Source organism: Nyctereutes procyonoides, unplaced genomic scaffold, assembly GCF_905146905.1.
Source record: "Nyctereutes procyonoides isolate TBG_1078 unplaced genomic scaffold, NYPRO_anot_genome, whole genome shotgun sequence".
In the NCBI taxonomy this organism is placed as follows: domain Eukaryota; kingdom Metazoa; phylum Chordata; class Mammalia; order Carnivora; family Canidae; genus Nyctereutes; species Nyctereutes procyonoides.
The window spans coordinates 39,465,059-39,472,988 of NW_026575136.1; positions in this window are offsets into that span (position 1 = coordinate 39,465,059).

Genomic DNA, 7,930 nt, shown 5'->3' on the forward strand with positions numbered 1-7,930 from the left:
CCCAGACACTGCACTCCTCGCTCCCTGAGGAGCACCATGTGTTCAACTCAATCTCTGCTCTTTCTTTCCACTTAATCACATCCAGGAGCCCGGGCACTGATGGCTTGACTCACCCCTGAGGGGTCGATGTCAGTCAATGAAGAGGACACTTCCCGATCCTGAGGCGCCTGCCCCGCAGCATCCCCGAGGAGTGTGTACAGCCCCGGGGGCGGACGTGCCAGGTCCCTGACCATGCCTTGGCCTCCCTGGGCCAGCGTCCCCAGGGACGTGCCCCTTGGGGTCCCCCCGCCACGCCAGGCTGCAGCCCCTCAGAGCTACTCTGTGGAGTCCCGGCCCATCGGGGGCAGAGCCGCAGGTGGACTCCAGGCCTGCCCACCCCCCCACCCCCCAGACCCCGTGCTCTCTGTGCACCGCAGCCTCAGGACGCAGGCTCCTGCCTCCCTAGGACTTGTCCTTTCTTCTGGGGAAGCGACCTGGGCCGTATTCTCGGGCCGTGTCAGCTCAGACCAGTTCACCCAGGAACCTCCTGCTGGCACTTGTGGGCAGGACAGCCTGGCCGCCAGTCAGGGGCAGGGGACGCGTGGGCCAGACATGCCGGCTGTCTGGAGTGAGGCCGGGGCTCACTTGTCCCTTAGCTCATCCCTCGGTGAGTATTTCCTGACCCCCCCAGTATGCTCCAGGGACTGTTGGGGTGTTTGATATGGTGGCAGCAGGCACAAGAGACAACAGCCACACCCTCGTGGGCCTTTTATGCAGCAGGAGCAGACGCACAGTGGATGCCACAGAGAGAAGAGTGCTACAGACGGAGGGACCAAAGGCTTGAGGCTGTGGGAGGATGGACATGGGGGTCAGGGCATGAACCTGGGGAGGACAGGGGCGCAGGTCAGGGGTGAATGGGGGGAGGGATTAGGGGTCGGGGTGTGAACCCGGGGAGGACAGGGGCTCGGGTTGGGAGGTTGGGGTGTGAACCGGGGGAGGACGGGCATTCCTAAATACATTTGTATTTTAAAGTGAGAAAGTAAAACGTCCTACAACACACATAAAAGCCAGGAAAATGCTCTCAAGTGTCCAGAGCATGGTCTTCTCAAATTCCAAGAAGGCATCGAATTTCTGTCCCCTCAAAACACTGTGGGAGACTCAGGGATGGACAGGCTCCCTGGGGCCTGGAGGTGTCCACTTGCCAGAGCAGCCCGAGTGACAGGTGGAGCCTGTGGCCGCCACCCTGGAGGAGCCAGGGCGGCCCTACTGCTGTCCTCCCACAGCCGGCCTGACCGCTTCAGCCCATGGTGGCCAGCTTGGTCAGTGGCGTGCCAAGGCCCTGCCAATGGTAAACACAAGCTGCCAGGCTGCAGGGAATGCATGGGGATTGCATACATGGGACCCTTCCTCCCAGAACGGCTCTGCCTACAGACTCTGCATCCGTGTTGTTGGCCACTGTCCTAAGGAACGCTTGGCTGAACCAAACGCCGTCACATATCAGCTGATCTGGGAAAAGACAGAGGCAAACAGGGTAGCAGGACCATGTGAGGTCCCTCTGATGCAGGGGTCAGAGGGAGAGGCCAGTGTGGGAGGCACCAGGCCCAGAGCTCCAGCTCTGGCCACTGCGTCACCTCCGTGGGCCTGTGTGCAATCTGTAAAGTGCTGTCAGCAGGACCTGCCTCTTCAGGTTGGTGGTACACATGAGCAATGCCGAATTTGTGGAGGGCCTGCCACCTGGCAAGCCCTCAGACGGCCACCCCAGCGGTGTCCTCGGGGTGTCCCCTGCCCGGGATTAGAAAGAGCCTCCCGGGTCGGGCTCCTCTCTGTCCTCCACCCCACGCGGCTCCTCTGGGCCTGGTTCCCATGGGATGGACATGAATGAGCTCCAACACTCCCGGGACCAGCGTCACCTGTGCACAGGCCACCACACCAGCCCCTTGGGATGAGTGGGGGAAGCAGACCACGTGCATGAGCTCCAGCCTCTCCCAGAGCACCCTCCGCAGCACAGCCTGTACCTTCCCATCCCTTCTGCTCATGGGGACAGGGTGATGCCAGCATTCCCTGTCATTGTTAGCAGCACCCTGTGCCATCTGAAGAGTGTCTCTATTTGGATGACAAACGACACGGCACAGAGCAGGAAGGTAACCGGCAGGACGTTGGCATCGTGAGGTTCGCAGGCACGGTTCATTAAATAGCAGTAATTCCTACAGAAGGACCCAGAAAAGCAGCCCCAGGTAGTGGTTTCAAACTGCTTTTCTTTCTACAAGGAGCAGATGCTTCCACTCTTGAATCTAAGAGCGCGGCATGAAACAGGCGCTGAACAGTCCTCCGTTACCAGGACGAAGGCATGCATGCCTGAAACCTCAGGTGACAGCCTCCTTTGGACTCTTCTCTGCACATTCCTGCTTCTTTAAAGCTCCAGGAAACCCATGTTCCAAACACAGAGCTGGCCTCATGTGTCTCAGATGTCCGAGTGCAGATCCTCCAGGATCAGAGGAAACAATGCAGGACCAAGTAGCTTCCCTGGGAGGCAACCCCAGGAATGCCAATCTGGAGTGACCAGGGACAGAGTGCAGAGCCAGTCAGCCAGCGAGGCCCCTGGCGGGACCAGAGAGCTCTGGGGCCCTCACCCCAGCTTCTCAGCCCTGCGGACACTGAGTCTCAAGCATCTTTGGTCCATGCTGGGCAGGCCAGGAGGCCCTGGCGGCCAGAGAAACCCAGGCAGAGACACAGGTGCTGGCAGCTAGGAGTCCACCCAGTGTGTGCGCAGGCTCAGGGGGACATGGGGCCAGGGGAGCATGAGACCTGAGGGACGTGGGGTCAGGGGGTACGTAGGGTCGGGGGGGGGGACATGAGACCAGGAGTATGTGGGGTCAGGGAGACTTGGAGACCAGGATAATGGGTCCAGGGGAACGTGGGGGCCGGGGTATGTGGGGACTGGAAGTGAGACCATCCCTCCGTGGTGGCCCTGTGGACGTGCGGGCTGCTTTCCAACCCTGGGATGTGGGGATGTCCAGTGTGTTGCCGTGGTCAGCACACGTGGTCTTCACTGGGGATTCTTGGCCACGCTGGGTGACAACCATGAACGGCATCACCAGGGCTTGCCACATGCCCGCAGGCAGCTGGAGAGCCTCGGCTCTGGACTGAGCGTGTGGCGCTAACACATGCGGCAGGGACAGCACGCACCCACCACTACCTCCCACCAGAGGGGATGTCATAGTCTCACAAACCGAAATTCTAACCTCAAAACCACTGTGTTGGGTGGGGGGGGCGGCCTTTAAGCTCCACACCTCCACTTCCCAGCCGGAGCCAGGCAGGAATCTTCTGATCTGCCTGGAGCGGCAGCTGGGTTTTCTCCTAGTAGATCCTTTCCAGAGGGCAAAGCCCAGCAAGGGCCTGGTAGTTCGGGTGCAGCCAGCTACTTATTGCCCCAGCCGTGAGCGAGCCTGCCGGCACCCCCCCACCCCCAACCACCTGAGCAGATGTCTTCATATGTTCCAGGATGAACCTCTGCTGATCTGAACGTCTGTGCTGTTGGGAATGAAGCTGAGTGTGTCTTTCTATGATGTGTAAACCCTATTTCTTCCTTTCCTATAAACTTTGGGACAATTTTCCCATTTTTCTGTTGAGCTATCATCCTCTTAAAATCAATGGCATTTAGATGTCCGTTCTGTCCCACGTTGGGAAGGGGGTGTGTTCAAGTTGCTACAAGTGACGGCATCTTCTCTTTAGTCAGCAGGAAGTTGACTTTCAAACACTTTTAGGGTGATGGAGTATTTAATTATATTTCTAAATGTGTATTCTGGGGGAAAAACTGTTTACCAGAGTTTGAGGGTCTAGGGGATCATTCAGTTCTTTTCATGATGATCCACACACCTACAGATAATGTGGGGCACACATCTGAGCTGCAGAGGAGGTCCGTCCTGCTGCACAGGTTCAGTGCGCTGTGCCAGGGCGGTCAGAGAGGGCGGGACCAAAGCAGGTGGGGCCCAGGGGGCTTCCAGCAAGTCTTTCCTTTAAGGCGGGTTCCCTCTGGGTCCCTCTGGTGAAGCCTGATGTACGCGTTCCTGTCCCATCTGTGACCTCAGCACTTCCAGGCGCCGGGGTGTGTCGTGCGCAGAGGAGCCACCTTCCCAGCTACCCAGGGAGCTGCAGGCAGAGGCGGGAGGGTGTGCCTAGGAGAGCTGTGTGCTGCCCCCACAGGGCTTCCCCGATGGATGGCTGTGGCTGCTGTGGGCCTTGTCACGTCACTAGGGAGGTTTGGTGAGTGAGTCTGGGGTGGCATAAGCTGGAAGTCAGGGCCTCGGATCCCTCAGTCTTCCCTTTGAGGAAGCAGCAGGAAATCTTGGCAGCAAGTTTCCATGAACTAAATGATGAATTGCTTTCTAGTAGGTGAGATCTTGCTCGTTTAAGACAACTTCCACATTCCCCCAAGCTCTTGGCTAGCGCTAGCCACTGCCTCTGAGAAGCCCTCCCAGCTGCCCCGGACCTTTCTGGGTGCCATCCAGAGCACCCTCTTGTCTCACACAGAGCTCCCCTCTGTCCCCCAGACTGGAATTCCGAGGAGCCCTGTCCTCAGGGTCGGTGTCTGGCACACAGGTGTTCATGAGGCATTTCCCGACCAGGGGCACAAGTATGCACAAGATGCAGCTTGGCCATTTTCTCTCACATGGAACCTCCGGCTCCGCTTTCCAAAGCCAGTGTGCACACTGTCCCCCAGCTTGCTGGAAACTCCTTCCCTGCCCTTCCCCCTGAACCTCTACTGGAGGAGCAGGTGACTGTGGCCTGAGGGGGGCATCACCAGGGCCGCCGTCCCTCGCGCCGGAGGGAGGGGAGGGAGGGACGTGAGCTGAGGCCAGGGCGTCCTAAACGGCTCTGCGGTACCAAAGGGGTCGCTCTGAGGCGGCCTGGGGGCGCGGGGCGACCGGGCTCCGCAGCGCTGTGTCGGGAGCCCCGCGCCTGGCGCCCCGTCCCTCTGCAGGCGCTGTCCTGAGCGAGCGTGGCCGCGCCTTGGGCCCTGGCCCTGCGCCCCGAGCGCGGGCGGCCGGCGCGTCTCGGCACCGACGTGGGCGGCTGCAGGGTTGTCCCCTCAGCCCTGGAGCGCCTGCGGGCTGCGGGGCCACGACGAGGTCCTGCGCGCGTGCGACGACGAAGTTCTCCGGCCGCAGCCCGTGCGCCTTCTGCGCCCTCGTGGCGCTGCTGCGCGCGGGAAGCCGCGGCTGCTGCGGGCCCTTCGGCGACGGCGACGAGCCGGCGGGCAGGGCCCGGGGCGGGACGAGGCGCGCCTGGAGCGCTGCTGCCTCCGCCAACTGCGCCGCCGCGAGGAGGGGGCGGCCGAGGCGCGCGGGGCCGCCGGGGAGCCCAGGGGACCTGCTGGACGCCCCGGCTCCTCGCCCGCGTGGCCGCCGCCTTCGTGGCCGCCCCGGCGGAGCCTGCGCCCGAGCACCACGCCCGACCCCGACATCCATCCGCGCGGAGGAGAAGCGGGGAGGGCGGCCGGCAGGCGGGGCGCTGGGGCGGGAGGGGGCCGGGGCGGGGCGGGGGCGGAAGTGCCAACCGGGCTGGGGACCACGTGGGGGTGGGCGGGGGAGGGGGGAGGGGGGGTGGAGCTGGGCCCGGGCAGACCTGGTTCCCAGCTGGGGTGGCTGTGGCCAGGGCAGAGGTGGGGGACAGCGGGGCCTGGAGGCAGCTAGGCCCTGGGAGAGCAAGCTGAGCCCTAGCTCTGACGCCCCCCCCGCCGTGCGCCCTCCCTGCCCTGCTCAGAGCACCCACAGTGAGCCTTCCCTGGGAGGCCCACAGGTCACCCCCAGCTGGGCGCTGACTGGTTTCAAGCTCCCCGAGGTGGCCCCGCCTACAGCAGTCCCTCCCCGGAGCTGCGCCGGCAGGCCTGGCAGTGGAGACTCTGACCTGTTCCTGACGGCCTGCAGAGCTGCCTGCTGTAATCCCAAGTGCTGCCATCTTGAACCAGGGGGACGTGACCCCACATTCTTGGGGGGTTTTAGAGCTCAGGCAAGCCCAGGGGTGGCTCTGCTGATGCGCTGGGGCACGTTTCTGAGCAAATGGCAGACTTTCTGCCACACTGTGGTCTGTGCGAATGCCAGCTTGTGTGGCAGATGTTCCTAGGTGAGGCTGTAAGTCACCTGAGGCATGTCAGCGTTTGTGCACTGAGGGCACCACAGAACATTCAGGAAGGATTCAGGAGGGCCCTAAAGGTGTGCTGTCTGGGCAAGAGGGCTGGGACACCGGAGGGCGCAGTCTGTGAGGGACAGTCACATGTTGCCCTGCCTTTCCTCTTCTCCACAGCCCCCTGCTCCCGCCTTCCAGCAATGGGCAGACCCAAACCCCCTCCTGGGACCATGAGCTGAGATCAAAGCCTCAGAGCCCTTCAGAGGTCCCAGGGTCTGCGGAGCACACCTGCTGGGGTCCTCCCATTACCCAGAGACACAGTGAAGAGGTGAAGGGAAACATCCTGCTGAACTGATAGCTGTTAGCTAGCTTGGAGCCTGGCGACCCTGACTGCAGATTAAATTTAATCATACATTTTAGGTAATTGGTTTGGTTCTCTTCATTTGGAAGTGTCGCTTCCAGGTGCCTTCCCTTAGCACCAGGTGTGATTCTGCTTCAACAAGACACTTCCTGTGTTTGGATTTTCTAAATGGCAGTAACTCCATACATTATGCAGGAGAGGACGCATTTACACAAGAATCCAGACCCCGGAGAAGGTAGGGTTGCTGGATTCCTGGCATCCTCTGGGAAGTAAGCTGGACTTTGTGGAATCCTGATAGCAGCGTAGTGGAGCAGTCTGAGGGCCTCCGTACCTCGGGTTCCTGTTTGCATTCCTCAGCCCGCTCCTCCCCACTTCCCAGAGTGTCACTTCACACTAGCCAGGCACTGTCTTCTCCAGTCAGCAGTCACCCCAGCATGAGCTCAGGGTAGACTATGCCCCCTCACAGCCCGTTGCCGGCAAGGGAGGGCTGTGGAGTACCTGGCCCAGCACGGAGCAGGTGCTGAATAGAGGAAGTGTTGTCAGTCATCGGTGAATGGGGTGTGGTAAGATATACATAGACTTTCCCTTGACCATTGTAAAACGTGCTGTTCAGTGGTTTTAAATACCGTCCCGTGGTGCGATTATCACCACCCTCCGTATCCAGAACTGTCCCTTCTTCCCTAGGAGGAGCACCACATCCAGGTTCATCCGCGTGGCAGCAGGTGCCAGAATGTCCTTCCATTTCGAGGCTGAATTCTATTTCACTGTTATGTATCCACCACATTTTATTTGTTCATTTACCTGTGGACAGGTGGGTGGCTCCCACTCCGGGGTCATGGCATGTAACGCTGCTGTGAACATTCATGTAAAAACACCTGCTTGAGTCCTTGCGATTATTTTGGGTGAACCTCCAGGTGTAGACTTGCTGGGTTGTATGGTAATTCTAGGTTTACTTTCTTGGGGAACCTCTGCACTGTTTTCCACGGCAGCTGCACCACTGACTCTCCAGGCACGGGGCAGATGGGATGGACGGCAGAAGGGAACAGAGAAACTTGGGATATTGCGCCTTTTCTTGTTGGGGTTTTCCCAGTAGAATTTGACTTGAAAGTCACAGGGCTAAAGTATTTTCTGTATGTGTTTTCTGGTTTTAAATAAGTGGTTAAGAGATTTTTTTTTCATTCTGAAGGCTCCCAACTGAGTCCTCCAAGGCATGGGTTGGCAGGCTTTGGGCCCCTGGCTCTGACATCCGTGGGCCTTTACAGGTGACAAGCACGCCCGCCCTGCTCCTTCTGCACCATATTCACTTGGATGTTCCTAGGAAAGGCCCCAGTGTGTTCTGGAAAACCATGTTGGGAGAGCAGGGCGTGTCCTGGAGAATTGTAGGTGAGCTGAAATAGTTCCCTCAGTCAGCTGTTTCCTCTCTGGCAGCCCTGGTGTCCACAGTTATTGTTTTGTGTTGGCCTG